Genomic DNA, 20835 nt, shown 5'->3' with positions numbered 1-20835 from the left:
ATGCAAAACACATGCACACACACACACACACACACACACACACACACATTTTACAGTATATGCAGTATATGAAATATGATTTTAGCTAAAAAAGAATTTTTTTTCCACGTTTGTTGTGTCTAATTTAAACATAATGACAATTAATGACATATCTTCTAACGTTCAATGTATTCAAATAATTAGATAAAATCTATTAAAATAGTTATATAAAATAACAAAAAATTAAATCCCATAATTCCAATAACTGAACGTTATTTCTAGCTATTTTTACCCAATAAAATATTTTAGAGCATGAAGTACGTATATCTTCAATGCATTGTCAGAAATAATACAAACAAATCCAGTATTTGAATGATTAATAAAAACATCTGAAAAATATATTTTCAGTGCAATATGAGAAATAAAAGTCTAGTATTAGATAGATAGATAGATAGATAGATAGATAGATAGATAGATAGATAGATAGATAGATAGATAGATAGATAGATAGATAGATAGATAGATAGATATTTTTAATGCAATGTAAAAAATAATGTAAAAGACTAATATTTAAATGCATTAAATACAATCAAAGGATTATATCTCCAATGCAGTGTAAGACATAATATAAAAGTGTAGTATTCAAATGCATTGATTGATAGTTAGATAGTTTGTTTTATGTGTAGTTTGATAGATAGTTGAATTGTATGGTTTATGAATGCATGAAATGAAATAAAAAAATATATCTTCAATGAAATGTAAGTCATACGCTGCAGAAATAATATAAATGTCTAGTATTTGAATGCATAATAAATAAAATACTAATGTGTCTTCAATGCAATGTAAGAAACAATATTAAAGTCTAATATTAAATTGTACGAAATAATATATATGTATATAATATCTTCAATGCAATGTAAGCCATACACTGCAGAAACAGTATATACATATCTAGTATTTGAATGCATGAAATAAAATTTAAATGTATATCAATGCAATGTGAAAAACAATATATAAATCTGAATGCATTAATAAAAAAATTCAAAAGTATATCTTCAATGCAATGTAAATGCCTAGTGATTAATTGCATAAAACTAAATAAAAATGCATACCATCAAGGCAAATAAAATCCTAAACCCATCCAAAGAGATTCTTTACATCTGCAATAACTAAAACCCACGACTGATTAAGCTACATCACAATGTCATACAAACAAAATATAACAACATCCCATGTGAAAACTCAAATGCACATGAGAGAGAGTCTGATTGGGAGCGTGCAGCTGCCTGTCGGCTGTCTGTGGGCCAAAACTGTTGCCATAGCAGCACATTGTTTCGGTCACCTGCACAAAGGCGAGTTGTGGGGTCACATGTTCAGTCACACGGCGTGGCATTGTTCCTGAGAGCCGCTGCTGCTGCTGCTGTTGCCCTGGTGCAAACCTCACTTCAGTGTCACAAATATCAGAGCGACGGCGGGCTGCGCTGCTCAAAGGTTAATTAGAGACTAAATTAACATCAGCTCTTGTAAACATGACATATTGCTAAATTGCTGCTGTAGATGCTTGCAGAGAGTGCGTGGGGTTTGACTGCACTGATTCTGTACTCGATGCACATTGTGCTTCACACTGAAATACTGCATGACTATAACAGTGATGTTTGCATTAGGAAACTCTACTAGTTCAGAGCGAGATCAGATCACCTTCCCTCTGGCTGTGTTTACAGATGCACATCTGTCACCGCACTCTTAAAATACTGTAATCTGGAGGTTTGGGAACAGTAAGCTCTCTTCTGCGTTAATTTGATTTTAAAAATGCTGTAAAAATGTGAAATATTATTACAGTTTAAAATAAATGTTTTCTGTGTGAATATATAATAAACAGTAATTTATTTCTGTGATGTGCAGCTGTATTTTCAGCATCATTACTCCAGTCTTCAGTGTCACATGATCTTCAGAAATCATTCTAATATGATGATTTATGGGTCAAGAAAAATTTCTGATGATTATCAATGTTGTAAACTGTTGTGCTGCACAATATTTTTGTGGAAACTGTTATTTTTCAGGATTCCCAGATGAACAGAGAGTTCAAAAAACAGCATTTACTTTTTATAAATTTAATGCCAGGGTTATTATAGTAAGTAAGTAAATTAATAAATAAAAGCCAATGCTTACAATTTTCATTTAGTTTAACTTAATGTACTGAATAAATTAATAAAAACTAAAATAATTAAAAATGGCATAATTACTACAACTTCAACTAAAATTAAAATGAAAACAGAAAATGCAAAAATAAAAACGTTTTCTTTGAATTTTAATATTAATAAAAACTATTGTTTTTTATTATTTATTATTTTTTTATATTTTTATTATTTTTTTTCTTTTTTTTTTTTTTTTAGTTTAATTAAAGTTTTAGAAATATTTGTCATGTTTTTGTCATTTTTCTATTTTAAATATGTCCATATAGTCTTTATAAAATGTTGCCTTGGCAACTAGCTGAAATAAAGTAAGTTATAACCCTGATGAAAACTATAATAGTATCTCAGTGATGCTAAAATAACACTAATGCATCCTTGCTGAATAAAGTGTTTATTTCTTTAACATTTCTTGCTGACCTCAAGCTTTTGAACAGTAGTGTCCATTTGTTGACATTTATTTGCACAAGTGCTGTTATTTTTAGCCGCATTATTCTTAATATTAATCAATAAATTACACAGTAAAGTCTTTAAATGTGTGCTTGAAGTGCATTCAGACAAATATACAACATGAAACAATTACAGTATTGATTAGCTACACAGATGAAGCCATAAAGCTCACAGAGCCAGAGTCTGTCTGAGTGATTTGCAGCCGAAGTCAGTGTGGTTCTGTCTCAGGTTAGACGTCACAAATACGCACTTGGCATCCTAATAGGTGACCCGCTGCTCCGGTTACATTTCCTCTGTGGATCACAGTTTCCAAGACAGTGTTAAGTTCACTTGATAACACTGTAAACGGTAAATTATTCGTAAGCCTCTTACTGACTTTTCAATAATTACGTTTGCCGCTGAAGCCCAGAGGTCACAGGAGAGGTGAGAACCGCCAAACCTTTCAGTGACTCTTCATCTTAGTTACGTCTTAGAAATAGCCAGTAACACTTTAATAAAGTGTCATGTTAACATTCGTTTTAATGCATGAGTCAACATGAACTAACATCTTAGTTCTTAGTTAATAAAACAACAATTTTTCATTATTTGTTCATGTTGGTTCCAGTGTTATTGCAGCGTCACTGAGATTCTACTATAGTTTGTTTTTTGGAGGGGTTTTTGCATTTTTTTACATTTTGAAAGTTTTATTTATGTATTTTCCAGTTTAATTTAAATTTTAGTAAAAGTTTTAGTAATTTTATTGTTTTTTTGTCATTTCTATTAGTTGTTGTTTTTAATTTAACTATATTTTTTATGAAATTTATTTCAGTTTTAGTAATTTTAGTACATCAAGTTAAACTAAATAACAATGAGAAATGCTGCTTTTATTTACTCATAGATAGATTACAAAACTATACAGGTATCCAAGGGCAGGCTTTAAGATGGTTTAGATCCTACCTGTCCGATCGCTACCACTTTGTTTATCTAAATGGGGAGTCATCTCATTTATCACCAGTAAAATATGGAGTGCCACAAGGATCTGTCCTAGGGTCCTCTGCTATTTTCAATATACATGTTGCCCCTTGGTAATATCATTAGAAAATACGGGATTAGTTTCGGTCACTGTTATGCTGATGATACTCAACTATATATCTCAACAAAGACCAGGGTGAAACTTCTAAATTATCTAAGCTAACAGAGTGTGTTAAAAATGCAAAAGAGTGGATGACCAAATAATTTTTCTCCTATTAAATTCAGATAAGACAGAGATATTACTTATTGGACCAGAAAACATTACACAGAATCTCGTAGATTACAATTTGCAACTAGACGGATGTACTGTTACTTCCTCTCTACTGTCAAAAATCTGGGTGTTATATTAGACAGTAACTTGTCTTTTTGAAAATCATATTTCCCATGTTACACAAAAACATCATTCTTCCATCTTAGAAACATTGCCAAGCTACGAAACATGTTATCTGTTCCTGATGCAGAAAAGCTAGTTCATGCGTTCATGACCTCTAGACTGACTATTGTAATGCACTGCTAGGTGGTTTGTCCTGCATCCTCAATAAACAAGCTACAGGTAGTCCAAAATGCAGCGGCTAGAGTCCTTACCAGGTCAAGAAAATATGATCATATTACCCCAATACTACAGTCTCTGCACTGGCTACCTATTAAGTTCCGTATCAGTTACAAAATATTATTACTTACTTATAAGGCCCTTAATGGCTTAGCTCCTGCGTACCTACTAGTCTTCTACCACGCTACAACCAATCACGCTCCCTAAGGTCACAAACGCTGGACTTTTGATAGTACCTAGGATAGCAAAGTCCACTAAAGGAGGTAGAGCTTTTTTCGCATTTGGCTCCCAAACTCTGGAATAGCCTTCCTGATAATGTTCGGGGCTCAGACACACTCTCTCTGTTTAAATCTAGATTAAAAACCCATCTCTTTGGCCAAGCATTCAAATAATGCATCTCATAATTTTGGACTGCAGTTATATCTGATCAAATGTGCATTATTATTCTTTAGCTTGGGTTGCCAAGCATTCAAATAATGCATCTCATAATTTTGGACTGCAGTTATATTTGTTTATATATTTGTTTGTCTGTTTCTGCTGGATTTACATCCCGTGGTAACTAGGATTTACACAAGCTCCAGTCTGGATCCAGAACACCTGAGAAGAGATGATGCCAACCCCTCAGAGGACCTCAGATGATGCTAACCCAGAGACAACCATACAGAACTACCACATTTTGCTCTAAGTTTGATTGCATAATTGCTGTTAATAGTGTTAATCGTCTGTTTGTTAACGTCTTTTATTGATTTTCTGAACATTTCTGCTATATGCACATGAACTGACAGTCATCACTGATAAGCTATTACTAAATATTGTAGAAACTTAATTTTCTGTAAAGTTGCTTTGTAATGATTTGTATCATAAAAAGCGCTATACAAATAAACTTGAATTGAATTGAATTGAATTATTTATTTATTTATTTATTTATTTATTTATTTATTTATTTATTTATTTATTTATTTATTTATTTATTTTTTTAGAATGTAGTTTCAGTGTAGTTTAATTATAATGACCCTGATGACAATAAATAACAAACAGATACAACTTTTGATTTAAAAAATGCATTAAAATGAAATTAACTAAGATAAAAGTATGTGATTAACTAACTAATTTTTCCCCTTACTGTTAACTATTACCAAATAATCAGTACTTATTACTTTTTGACAGACAGAAACATATTTTTTACACTGCTTTTGTTTTCTTTACAATCATTTACAGCATTATCTATTTTATATATTTAATTTCCCCAGTCTCTCCATGTTTAAGTGGATGATTCTTGGCCAGAATATCAGAAAAAAAATCTGCATTACCAAACAGATTATTCATCTAGAACCGTTTAAAAGACTACACAAAAAGACACACAGATCCGTCTGTAAAAACACTGATGTAATAGTATAACACTGATAGTCCAGTAATCTCATGTGTGTCTCTCACAGGTTTTATAGAGAGAGATTTCAAAAGTGTCTCAAACTATGCTCATTGTCTGCAGTCAAAAGTCAGATATCTCAATATGAACTCAAATATTTCTCATTACATTGTTGAGAACTGTATGCAAACCAAAGCCTGTTATCAAATCAGATCTCAGTCTGTATTCAAATATTTCTCAGTAAATTTTTGAGACAAAATTGAAAGTTCTAAACCAAAACCTGTAATCACGTCAAGCATATCAATATAAATTCAAATATTTCTCTCAACTTTGAGACAAAGAACACTATAAAAGGGTTGAAATCAAGTCAAATCTCAATATGAACTCAAATATTCCTCATTACATTTTTTAAACAAAGTTGACAACTTTATATAAAAAAACAGTCTGCAATCAAACCAGATCTCATTATAAAATTAAATATTTCTCAATAATGTTTTTATGAAAAATTGAAAACTTAAAAAACAAAGCCTACACTCCTGTCAAGTCTCAATATTAACTCAGATATTCAACAAATGTGTGAGACAAATTTGAATCAAAGCCTGCAAAAAAATGAGAACTCTGTGAAAACCAAAGCCTGCAATCAAAAGTCAGATATCTCAATATGAAAACAGAATTTCTCAGAACTTTGAGACAAACATGAGAACCCAATGAAAACCAAAGTCTAAAACTGAGTCAAATCTCAATATGAACTCAATTATTTCTCATTACATTGTTGAGAACTGTATGCAAACCAAAGCCTGTTATCAAATCAGATTTCAGTCTGAATTCAAATATTTCCCAATGCATTTTTGGAAAAAAATTGAGAACCCTATGAAAAACAAAGTCTGAAATCTAGTCAAATCTCAATATGAACTCAAATATTTCTCAATGCATTTCTGAGACAAAGTTGAAACTTAAACCCCATTAGTGAACTCTCTGGGAAACAGCAGTGTGTTATTGGGTCACTAGCTGAAGGTGTTTTGCTCCTTCACTTGTATTTTTAAGCAGCGCTGTTGTTGTGATGTCAGTCGGCTGTTTCATTGATCAGGAAGTTTGTGTTTAGTGATTCCCAGTCACAGATCTGGTGTCAGAAAGCAGAAACCCGCCGTGATTCAGGTGACCCAGAACCCCACTGAAAGCAGGGCCAAAGATCAATGTGTAATTTTAACTACTGTACAATCAAAGCTTCAGTGAGCTCACACAGTGCTGGTCAATACTGGAGCTGCACACGGCCTGGACAAGTGAACTTCAAACGCTCGTACAGTTAAATATCGTACAAAACATGGAAAATTACAGTAGAGCAAGTGATACTGAACCAAACCCACAGATGAGTGAATTATATATATATATTAGGGATGTAAGTAAATTGAAGCAGGCAGCAGTCAGAACACAAACTCGGCTTAATATCAGAATCAAAAACAAAAGCATTTGTTAAATGTCAACATTTGAAGTGAATTGTGTAATTCTATTTGGGTCACAGAATCTGTTGTGACAGAAACAGCATGAGAGCTTGATCCAGAAAGATTCAGAGATTTTAGGAGGTTACCGTGTGTCATTTCATGGTGGTCATAAGGTCCAGTCTTATTTGAATATTATTTATATAATTTTTTGAATTAGGTTTTATTTTTATATTTTCAGTTTTAACTTTAGTTACATTTAAGTTGAATTTTTAGTTTTGTTTTTGTCATTTTTATAGTATTTTTCTTTATTAGGTTTAATTTATTTTAAATTTAAGTTGTATATTTTTATTTTTATTTTAGTGCTTGAACGTCAATTTATTTTAGTTTTTTTTTTTTTTTTTTTTTTTTTTTAGTTTTAAGTTTTTCATTTTACATTTTATTACAGCTTTACAGCTGGTCATAAGGTCCAATCTTATTTTAATATTATTTATATAATGTTTTGAATTAGGTTTTATTTTTATATTTTCAGTTTTCGTTTTAGTTACATTTAAGTTGAATTTTTTGTAATTTTGTTTTGTGTTTTTGTCATTTAGGTTTAATTTATTTTAAATTTAAGTTGTATATTTTTATTTTTATTTTAGTGCTCGAACATCGACTTATTTTAGTTAATTTTTTTGTCTAGTTTTAAGTTTCTCATTTTATATTTTATTACAGCTTTATATTTAAATTTTCATAAACGATAATAACCCTGCACCAAGTCTCTGTATGATATTCAATGTAAATCTGTTGGATTTTTCATCAGTTTTGTCATTGCTCACTAAAGTCCCAGCTCTTTTCTCCCCAGCTCAACCGAGCCACAGTGAACTGCAGTATGCTCATATTCTCCTAACACAATGAGGGTTGCCCTCTCTGCAGGAAAGCCAAGGACCCACAGAGGAATAAATCACAGCTCGGCCACCAGCGTGGCATTTCAATATGTGAGATGAGATGCTCTATCAGCTGACCTTGAATCCACAGCCCCATCCAGGAGCTTCATGTCCGGTTCAGAGGGGTTAAAAAAACGAGCGTGATGCATTTGATCCCGTTTCACGCTGAAAATGATGAGTGGACTCCACCTGAGCCCGGCACATTTACCTGATTGGGCTGGTTTGTGATTATGTGACTTTTAGACTAATTCTGCTACTTCAAATGCAATTTTTCATGTTGCAGTTCTAAAACGCAAACTGTTCATGTGACTGCAAAACGCTAACATTCATTCCCAGCACCTCAGGCCAAGAAAATAATAAGCTGAGCTCTCTGGACGCGGTTAAGCGTGACGGGTGCCGTCAGGTTTGTTGTGGTGCTGGTGTGGCAGGTGGAGCTCACCTGAGGATGAGGAGGATACATGAGGTGTGTGAGAGCAGCAGGGGGTGGAGCCAAACACACACACACACACATTTGATTATTTCTGCTTACTTTCACTTCCGTTTACCTTCTCTGTATTTACCCGGATTTTTAATCAGGTTATTTGCAGTTTATTTGATTTTGTGTAATTTTTTCTTGGGAGTTTTTGGTAGAATTATAGTTCAGACTGAAGAGGCTTTAAGCTTTTATGTCTTAATATGGTGAAATATTTGAACTGAGGACATGGAGGATGATTCGATGTTTTCTAAATAAAGTGGTGACGGACAGACAGAGAGACGGATGGATGAATAAACAGATAGAACGAACGAACGATAAACAGACAGACAGACAGACAGACAGATAGACAGATAGATAGATAGATAGATAGATAGATAGATAGATAGATAGATAGATAGATAGATAGATAGATAGATAGATAGATAGATAGATAGATAGATAGATAGATAGAATGATGGCTGGCCAGAACAAGAAAAGGATGGATGGATGGATGGATGGATGGATGGATGGATGGATGGATGGATGGATGGAATGACAGACAGAACAATGGATGGATGGACAGAAGGATTTATGGAAGGATTTATGTATGTATGGATGTATGGATGGATCGATTGACAGAATGACAAAATGATGGATGGATGGATTGAATGATAGACAGAACAATAAAAAGAATGAGAAATAAAATGATGGATGGATGGATGGTGGGTCAATGGATTGACAGAACTACAGAAGAATAGATGGATGGACGGATGGATTGATGGATAGAATAATAGACAGAACGATAGACAGAATGATGGATGGATGGATGCACAGAACAACAAAACGATGGATGAATGGATGGATAGAATGATAGCCAGAACAATAGATGGATGGATGGACAGATGGACAGAATGCCAGAATGATGGATAGAACAACAGAAGTATGGCTGAATAGATAGACTAATAGACAAAAAATTAGTTGATAGTGTTGTGTGTGTATAGTATTATAGTGATGGATTGGATGGGTCGGGTTTTATGGATTAATGGATAGAATGATAGATTGACAAACAGAAGGATAGAATGATAGATGGATGGATGAATGGATGGATTGATGGATATATGGACAGAACGACAGAATGATGGATAGAACGACAGAAGTACAGATGAATAGATAGATTGATAGATAGAACGATAGATAGATAGATAGATAGATAGATAGATAGATAGATAGATAGATAGATAGATAGATAGATAGATAGATAGATAGATAGATAGATAGATAGATAGATAGATAGATAGATAGATAGATAGATAGATAGATGGATAGATAGACAGACAGACAAAATGATATATTGAACTACAGATAGATGTATGGATGGATAGATGTGTGAAGTGGGTTAATATAGAGATATTTTTTGTTTTCAAGGCGGCATTTTTAAAGAGAGGTTCGTTTCATGAGAACTGCAGCAGATAAATCTCACACATAATCAAACAGACGAGCATTACAGAACTGACTCTATCAACACTGCCTCCGTTCATCATTTTTTCTCTCTCTTCTAATTTAGTTTTCATGAAGACCTCCCCTCCAATTAAGAGCACCAATTATTTACATTCTTTTTAAGTTGTTTGTCGGTGAGTTGCGGCTCTGGAACCCTGAAGTGGCCCTTAAGAACACGTTCCTCTCGCTGCTGCATCTGAGCCCATTATAATGGAGGGCGGAGCCTCGTGATTGATGCTCCTCCGGTTTATCTGGAGCTCCATACAGTCGGAGCAGTAACGCTCTTCAGGGCCACTCGAGGCCTCGCTAATGAAATAATGCACTCCAGAAAACATTAAGAGCTCATGAAAGCTAAGGGCCACTTTGAGTTGAGATTCAACACAGGAGGAGCTTCTGATAAAATACCAGCACAGCACAATCTGCCAGATAAATGACAGTTTCTGTGGGTTGCTAAGCAAACGTCACTGCTATGATTGCTCAAATGGAGGGTTAATGACCTCTAACATTACTGTAAGCATTAAAATTGTGTGTGTATGTCGTCTTACAGCATTTGTGCTGCAGACAAGCCACCTAGAAACTAGACAGAAGACCTTAGCAACATCCTAACAACAACAACAATCACCTAAGCAACCCCTTAGCAAACACTCAGAACACCTTATCAACCACCTACTGTAGAAACCTCCCAGAACACCTTGGCAACCACTCAGAACACCTTAGCAACCCCCTAGCAACCAGTCAGAACACCCTATCAACTACCTACTGTGGAAAACCTCCAAAAAAAAACCTTAGCAACCACCTAGCAACTATCCAAAACATACTAGCAACCACCTACTGTAGAAACCTTCCAGAGCACCTTAGCAACCTCCTAGCAACCACTCACAACACCTTAGAAACCTCCTAGCAACCACTCAGTACACCTTAGCAACCCCCATCAACCACTCATAACATCCGAGCAACCTCTTAGCAACCACTCTGAACACCCTATTAACCACCTACAGCAGAAACCTCCAAGAACACCTTAGCAACCACCTAGAACATCTTAGAAACCTCCTAGCAACCTCCAAACAACCACTCAGAATACCTTAGCAATCTCCTAGCAACCACAAAGAACACCCTAGCAACCACTCAGAACACCCTATCATCCACCTACTGTAGAAACCTCCAGGAACACCATATCAACCTCCTAGCAACCACCTAGAAAATCTTAGAAACCTCCTAGCAACCACTCAGTTCACGTTAGCATCCCTCTATCAACTACCCAGTACACCCTAGCAACCACATATTATAGAAACCTCCTAGAACACCTTAGGAACCTCCTAGCAACCACTCAGAACACCCTATCAACCACCTACTGTAGAAACCTCCCAGCACATCTTAGCAACCACCTTACAACCACTAAAAAAACATTAGCAACCTCCTAACAACACTCAGAACACCCTACAACCCTAGCAACCACCTATTATAGAAACCTCCTAGAACCTTACCTTAGGAACCTAGCAACCACCCAGAACACCCTAGCCAAACCACAGAGAACACCATAGCAACCTCTTAGCAACCACTAATGTAAAAATATCAAAGAACTACTTTGGAAACTTCTAGGAACAACTTAGGAAACTCTTAGAAACCTATTAGGATCAACCTTATGTAGTCAACCCCCAAAAACACCTTAGCAACCTCCTAACAACCACCTAGAACATCTTAAAAACTTCCTCACAACCACTCTTTATAGTTTATAATCCCAGTATAATTTAGCCAGAACATATTAGTAACCAAGTATTATATAGACAACTCCTAGAACACCTTAGGAACCTCCTAGCAACCACTCAGAACACCCTATCAACCACCTACTGTAGAAACCTCCCAGCACATCTTAGCAACCACCTTACAACCACTAAAAAAAACCTTAGCAACCTCCTAACAACCACCCAGTACACCCTAGCAACCACCTATTATAGAAACCTCCAAGAACACCTTCGGAACCTCCTAGCAACCACCCAGAACACCCTTACAACCTCTTAGCATCCACCTACTGTAGAAACCCCCAAAAACACCTTAGCAACCTCCTAACAACCACCTAGAACATCTTAAAAACTTCCTAGCAACTACTCAGTACACTTTAGCAACCCCCTATCAATCACCCAGAACACCCTAGCAACCACCTATTATAGAAACCTCCTAGAACACCTTAGGAACCTCCTAGCAACCACCCAGAACACCATAGCAACCTCTTAGCAACCACCCAAAACACCCTAGCAACCACCTACTGTACAAACCTCCAAGAACACCTTAGCAATGCTTAAAAAAAAGACCTAAACAAACAACTGAGATGAAGTGAATCCATCGAGATCAAATGGATTTAATTTTTAATGAACTGAATTCACTGAATAATCACAAACAGTGAGCAGAATTATTTTGATGATGTTATGTAACGTCTCCATGATATATGACTGTGGTCACAGGGCAGATCCCGTGTGTACTGTATTTTAGATGAAGAGCTCATTCTCTCAGGACGCTGTTTCCGTGTTACGCTTCATTAGCTGGGAAGGTGACGCATCTAAGCCAGGATTATGAGCTGGGTTTTTCTCACCGCTACACCTGCCCACTTACACACACTTAAAATACACACAGAGAGAAGTGCTTGTCGTGTGACGCAGAGGATCCGTGAGCTCGTTCTGCAGGTATCTGAGGTGCTGCGTGTCTCACATGCCTCGACGAGAAACACAAAAGCGCTCCCACACTGACCCGACGCACCGACCACGGCCTAAAAATACAGCATTACCTCAGACTGCTAAGCGGCATTATCATACGCTACCTCTGATGAAACAACAGGTGACAAATGTGTCCATCAGTCAAAGGGTGGAGAACAGAAAGAGCAGAAACATTCTCCACACAATACACAAACCTGACTTATATTACATGTGTTAAATTCATCAAAAGTAACATTTATAATGTGACAAAATATTTCTATTTTAAATAAATGATGCTCTTTTGAAATTTCTATTCATCTGTGGATACTGAAAAATAAAATGTATCACAGTCTCCCAAAAATATTGCGCAGCAATTCAACACTGATAAAAATCAGAAATGTTTCTTGAGCAGCAAATCATCATATTAGAATGATTTCTGAAGATCATGTGACACTGAAGACTGCAGTAATGATGCTGAAAATACAGCTGCGCATCACAGAAATAAATTACAGTTTAACAGATATTCACATAGAAAACATTTATTTTAAATTGTAATAATATTTCACATTTTTACTGTATTTCTAATCAAATAAATGCAGCCTTGGTGAGCAGAAGAGACTCGTTTTAAAAATCTTACCGAACCCAAACTTTTGAATGGTAAAATATAGTACACCATTAAATTTATATAATCTGATAGTCCTATTCTGATCATGACTTCTCAACAGTCTCTTTTTTTATTACTTTACTGCAATAAATCTGGAAACTAAATTGAATGAGTCCAATATTCTTCATTCTAAATAAAAAAAATAAGTAAAAGTAATCAAAATCAAAGTAGACTAAATATTCTGTCTCGACTCTTATTCCCCAAAGATTTCCTCCCAGTTGTCGATTAATCTTGGTCTACAGTAACAGATGTTCAGCGGGGTCACAGTGACCCCGAATGACCTTTGACCCTGCAGACACTTGCTGTTTGTCAGTGAATCAGCTGTGCTTTTGGCAGATCTAACAGCAGCCATAAAAATCTAATCAAAGCAAATTCTTCCTATCTAAGATTTTTTGGTCTTTTGTTTGTGAATGTGACACAGCAAGACACAGACCTAACAACTTTTTTTTTTTAGGCAAAGACGCTTTGACTCTAAGCTAACAGTGTGTTTGCCTGTATTTACCATTAAAAAGGCACTTTACTATGACAGTTTTCTCTTTCTCTCCTGTTCTGTATTTTTCTGCATTGTTATGATAAACTGATTATGATTTTCTTTATTTATAAATTAGTTCAGACAAAAGAATCAATGTCAATTTTTTTAACATTATGTCAGCAGCAAAACTATCCTCAAAGTAAATAAAAGTCATACAATTAATAATAAACTATAAGAGAGTCACTGTGCTAGCATTTCATCATTTCATTTGATAAAAACTATCATCATACCATCAGATACACACAAAAAACTTCAAGATCACCACTTCACCACAACCCGCAAAAATAAAAGTTTGGTTTAATTTGAAGAAATTATAACAGAAATATATTACTTCTGCACAGTAGAATATACTTCTGAAAGTTGTAATAATAATAATAATAATAATAATAATAATAATAATAATAATAATAATAATAATAGAAACAGAAACTCCAAAGTCTTCACTACAACCTGCCAAAATAAATGTTTGCTCTAACTTGAAGAAATTATGACAAAAATATATTACTATTGCAAAGGAAAATGTACTTTTTAAAGTACTACTACTGCTATTTATTAAAACATTATTTTTTAAAAGAAAATCACACAATTCATCAAAGTCTAAATTTAAAATGTAAACTTGCAAAAAAATATATATATATAAATATGTTTATATTATTTATATAAATATAAATAAAAGGAATTGTCTCATATTCATTTGATTAAATTGTAAAAGATTAACTAAATAGTTTTTATTAATAGTTAATAGTTTTTATAAATGTAAAAAGTTAAAAATAAAAATAAATAAAAGTTTTTTAAATTAATTTGATTATGACTTTTTTGATAGTATATTTATATTTTACATTGCAGTGTTTTTATATTGTATGTACCCATGACAGTAAAATAAACCACTGTTAACAAAAAAATAACAATAAATAAATGTATATAAATATACTATAAATATATATATTTGGACATAAAGCTCCGCACTAAAATCTCTGAACAAAAATGTTGTCTATATCTACTGTACTGTACATGTTAACATGATGTTACTCTTCCATCTCTGATAATCATGTAACATTTCCAAGTAAAAAGCAAAAAGCCTGACCCAGAATCCCACTTTACACCTGTGAGATATTTAACCAGCAGCTAAACTGTGGAATTAACCAGAAGCATTCAGGAGAATCCACACACACACACACACAGCTGAAGAGAGCTGAAACCCCAGATCCTGTTACACACACTATCTGGACGTGACAATCACAGGCGGCTCATGCGATCAGCCGGTGAACAAGCGTTTTCTCCCTAAAAGGGCAGCTTGATGCTGACGAACACTCACAGCAAACGCTGGCTGCTCACTGAGACAGACGTGAAGTAAACTCACATGTTTCTCAAGTCCCTTCTGCTCAGCAAGGCTGCATTTATTTGATAGAAAAAAAACAGTAAAAATTGTGAAATATTATTACAATATAAAATAACTTTTACCTATTGTAATATATTGTAAAATATAATTTATTCCTGTGATCAAAGCTGAATTTTCAGCATCATTACTCCCGTCTTCAGAGTCACATGATCTTCAGAAATCATTCTAACATGCTGATTTGCTCAAGAAACATTTCTGATTTCTGATTATATTTATTTGAAATCGTGATACATTTTATTTTTCAGGATTCACAGATGAATAGAAATCTTTTGAAACATTATAGACGTCTTCACTGTCACTTTTGATCAATTTAATGCACAGTGCACATTCTACTGGTGATTTTATTCAATATTTATTTTATTTTTCAGAATTCACAGATAGCAGACGCTTTTATCCAAAGCGACACTTACAGTGCATTCAGGCTATCATTTTTACCTAGTCATGTGTTCCCGGGAATCGAACCCCCAACCTTGCGCTTGTTAACGCAATGCTCTACCACTTGAGCTACAGGAGCACTAAATTTAATATTTCTATTCATAACATGCGTGTTATGATTATTATAGCATTGCACTGCAACAAACTAACATCAAACTCTACTGAACTCAATTGTGAGTGGAGACTCTGGTGTTGTTCCCTCAGTAGTGTGCTCTTCATCAGTCACTCGTGAGGCTCAGGACAGTGAAGTGTGTTTTGGATCAGAGTTATGGATTTGTCATCGCAACCCAGATCTGATAACATCAAATTTCAGCTCTCCAGTTACCCGGCTGCGCTTTGAATAATTCTGATTATCCACACAGGTGCATCGATCCCAGCGTGTCCATTTCCATCTGGAGTGGTGACGGACTTCAAACAAACACACACACACACACACACACACACACACACACACACACACACACACTAAGAATAGGCTGCCCTGATCTATTCACCTGAGCTTTTACAAACCAGCCCAGCATCAGCGGTTCCTTCTCACTGAGATCTCTCTGCGTCTCACCTGCACACTTCAACCCAATGACCTACAAACACAACCAGCAGCTCGCTAGCTTCGTCCGGCTGTAATTCCCGCAGGAATCCGGTGAACGTTATTCACATCAAACACACTTCAGACCACGTTTAATGACATAAATGCTTGAATAATTCTGCGTGAATAAACATTTAACGCACTACAGGTGCAGTTCAGCCGTGTTTGATCTTTTGGCCGTTCATTCACATACAAATGAAGATTTATGAGGGTTTCAGTGGCTCTCTCACATTACAACAGCTAAGACAGATGGTCTGATGGCATTTCAAAACCTTGAACAAACACATGCAACACATAGCTTTTAAAACATTGTAAAGAAATGTCCAGGTCGTATTTCATGCCGAAACAAAAAGAAACAGAAATTGTGTTTTGCATAAAGAAAAGTAAGCCTATTATCATTATTATTATTATTATTATTATTATTATTATTATTATTATTATTATTATTATTATTAATAATATTATTATTATTTTTTTTATTATTATTATTTTGTCATTATCTGCATGAAAATCCCCCCCAAAAAACAAAAAAACAAACAAAAAAAACATTTACTATAATGTGGTGTTAAAAATAATCTTATTCAGATGCCTTAATTAATTATTAATTTTCAATTATTATTAAATAATAATTTATTTAAATAAACACTACTATGTACTTTTATTTAAAATAAAATAAAATAAAATAAAATAAAATAAAATAAAATAAAATAAAATAAAATAAAATAAAATAAAATTAAATCCCACAGGACAGGCAAATACTGCATAAACAGTCCATTTCTACTTTTAAACTTTTTTTTTTTCATCAACACTGTTCAGAATTACACAGTCGTGGCCAAAAGTATTGGCAGTGACATAATTTTTGTGTTTTTTTAAATTTGCTGCTTAAGCTGTGTTCTTTGTTCTAGCACCTTACGTCACTAGCCAATACTTGTAGAAAACCATGATTTGAATGAGCCACCACCACAACACGCTTAAATTAGCCAGATTTCTAGCAGATTTTGCAAAACACAACATTTATGTATATTTTAAGGATATATTCTGCATTTCTCTCATCCATCAGTGCACACAGATTATTTTCACTAAGCGTGTCACATTGCTTTCTGGGATTGTTGCCTTTGCAAAAAAAAAAAAAAAAAAAACACAAACATCTTAAAATACTCATGTTTGATGCCTTAAAATACCACCTAGGTAGGCAGCTCACTATATTTGGATCTCAGACTGAAAAATCCACATGCATCTTGAGTTCAGCACTCAAAACAAATCAAGCACCGGAGTGTTTGCAATTCAAATGAATTGTGTGCAAATGTAAAACATATTACCCAACATACTATGCATCACGCCCTCTGGCTCCCTTCTAAATTCTTCCACAGTCTCTAAGTGACCAGTCACAATGATCTAAAAATATCAGTGGTGTAACAAAGGTAACTATTTGACCTTTAACTGCCTTATGCAAATGAAATCATGCAGGAAAGATCGGGTCGCAGTATTCGAGCGACGCCACGCATCCGCAGCCTTTCTAAAATGCAGAGATGATTCTTTCCGACCGGCAGCGGCACAATCATTAGTCCGACAGCGAGGACGGAAAAGCCCGTCTCACATTTGCATGTGTTAATCGCTCTGGTAAAACTGCTTCCATCTGCACCAAACCCTCACTTATGTAATATCAGTATCTTCTAAACAGGCCCAGATGCAATCTGCACACTTGTTTTACAGCATGCACACAGTCTAGATGGAGAAATCTCACAGGATTTGTGTTTGCAACTGAGATCAGGGTTTATACTCGCATTTTTTGTGGGATTTAAACAGATTTTTTTCAACAAATATGCATTAAACTGATCAAAAATGACAGTAAATACATTCAAAATTATACAAAATACTTTTTAATTTGAAATAAATTATTTTATTTAGATTTTTTGATTCATTAAAGAATCCTGCAAAAATAAAATGCATCACATTTCCATAAAAAATATTAACTGTTTTCAACATTGATTATAATAAAAATGCTTCTTAAGAAGCATATTACAATAACTTGTGAAAGATCATGTGACACTAAAGACTGGAGTAGTGATGCTGAAAATCCAGCTTTGATCGCAGGAATAAATTACATTTTAACAGATATTCACATAGAAAATAGCTATTTTAAATTATAAAAGTATATCACATTTTTACAGAATCTTTAATCAAATAAATGCAGTCTAAATCACTGAACCCAAACGTTTGAATGCTGTAAACCTGTTCGAAGACAATCATTGTTTTTGCAATTCCATTCGCTGCCACTAGCGGTGCTAAAACCTCACATTTCTGCTTTAAACACATGCACAAACACTAAAGGTTCAATCTCACGTTTGGGGACCTAGCGAGTTATTGAGATCAATTACCCATGAGCCACTGAGCCAACCATTTCACCCCAGACGCTCCAGGTGCAATTAGTGCACATGAAGACTTTGATTAAAAACTGTCCACTAAATAACAAATGTATCACAGGTCTTTCAAATAAACGCATGCACAGAGAAATGACCCATTAATTATGCGAGTACACATCCAGATCGAAGGAAATAATTTTAATTACTTCATCCAATTGTGTTTTTTGCATCATTTTAATCAGCGTAGACGAGTTTCAAACAGAGTTCATGATGTACGCGGTCTGAGTTAATCAGAGACGGTGTAAATATGACCCTCAGCAATAATAACGCAGGTTTTAGCAGCAGTGCTGCTTTATGAAACATGTCTGACATGAGCATTCAGAGACATGAGCATTCAACAGCCAATATAAACACGCAATTACAAACCCGCCAGCATGCTTTCCCTAATGCTCACGCACTGCTTGATTCACACTAACAAAACATCTGTTCACGGGTCAAAAATGACCCGGATCATTAAGACTGCACTTCTTCTTGCTTTTTTTTTTATCCATAAACCTTACATCATTTCATTCTGATAACATTTTAAAATAATGTATAAAATTCTTAATAATTTTTATATATAATATTAGAATCAAATCCTTAATATTTAATTTATATAAGAATTATATATAAATATATATATATAATATATATATATATATATATATATATATATATATATATATATACAGGTCCTTCTCACAAAAATTAGCATATTGTGAAAAAGTTCATTATTTTCCATAATGTAATGATAAAAATTAAACTTTCATATATTTTAGATTCATGCACACCCAACTTTTGAAATATTTCAGGTCTTTTATTTGTTTTAATACTGATGAATTTTGGCATACAGCTCATGAAAACCCAAAATTCCTATCTCAAAAAATTAGCATATTTCATCCGACCAATAAAACAAAAGTGTTTTTAATACAAAAAAAGTCAACCTTCAAATAATTATGTTCAGTTATGCACTCAATACTTGGTCGGGAATCCTTTTGCAGAAATGATGGCTTCAATGCGGCGTGGCATGGAGGAAATCAGCCTGTGGCACTGCTGAGGTGTTATGGATGGCCCAGGATGCTTCGATAGCGGCCTTAAGCTCATCCAGAGTGTTGGGTCTTGCGTCTCTCAACTTTCTCTTCACAATATCCCACAGATTCTCTATGGGGTTCAGGTCAGAGAGTTGGCAGGCCAAATGAGCACAGTAATACCATGGTCAGTAAACCATTTACCAGTGGTTTTGGCACTGGAGCAGGTGCCAGGGTCGTGCTGAAAAAACGAAATCTTCATCTCCATAAAGCTTTTCAGCAGATAGAAGCATGAAGTGCTCCAAAAATCTCCTGATAGCTAGCTGCATTGACCCTGCCCTTGATAAAAAAACACAGTGGACCAACACCAGCAGCGGACATGGCACCCCAGACCATCACTGACTGTGGGGTACTTGACACTGGACTTCAGGCATTTTGGCATTTCCTTCTCCCCAGTCTTCCTCCAGACTCTGGCACCTTGATTTCCGAATGACATGCAAAAATTTGCTTTCATCCGAAAAAATCCGAAGTACTTTGGACCACAGAGCAACAGTCCAGTGCTGCTTCTCTGTAGCCCAGGTCAGGCGCTTCTGCCGCTGTTTCTGGTTCAAAAGCACACGCCCTGTGCACGGTGGCTCTGGATGTTTCTACTCCAGACTCAGTCCACTGCTTCCGCAGGTCCCCCAAGGTCTGGAATCGGTTCTTTTCCACAATCTTCCTCAGGGTCCGGTCACCTCTTCTCATTGTGCAGCGTTTTTTGCCAAACTTTTTCCTTCCCACAGACTTCCCACTGAGGTGCCTTGATACAGCACTCTGGGAACAGCCTATTTGTTCAGAAATTTCTTTCTGTGTTACCCTCTCGCTTTAGGGTGTCAATGATGGCCTTCTGGACAGCAGTCAGGTCAGCAGTCTTACCCTTGATTGCGGTTTTGAGTAATGAACCAGGCTGGGAGTTTTTAAAAGCCTCAGGAATCTTTTGCAGGTGTTTAGAGTTAATTAGTTGATTCAGATGATTAGGTTAATAGCTCGTTTAGAGAACCTTTCCATGATATGCTAATTTTTTGAGATAGGAATTTGGGGTTTTCATGAGCTGCATGCCAAAATCATCAGTTTTAAAACAATAAAAGACCTGAAATATTTCAGTTGGTGTGCAATGAATCTAAAATATATGAATAGTTTAATTTTTATCATTACATTATGGAAAATAATGAACTTTTTCACAATATGCTAATTTTTTGAGA

The 20835-nt window shown here is 34.9% G+C and overlaps 1 protein-coding gene across 1 annotated transcript in view; it reads right to left on the bottom strand.

Annotated features, from left to right (window-relative positions):
* scn5lab (sodium channel, voltage gated, type V-like, alpha b) overlaps window positions 1-20835 on the bottom strand; it is a 112384-nt gene that overhangs the window by 49400 nt on the left and 42149 nt on the right.

Source organism: Cyprinus carpio, chromosome B24, assembly GCF_018340385.1.
Source record: "Cyprinus carpio isolate SPL01 chromosome B24, ASM1834038v1, whole genome shotgun sequence".
Taxonomy (NCBI): domain Eukaryota; kingdom Metazoa; phylum Chordata; class Actinopteri; order Cypriniformes; family Cyprinidae; genus Cyprinus; species Cyprinus carpio.
This window is presented reverse-complemented; position numbering and strand designations above follow the sequence as displayed.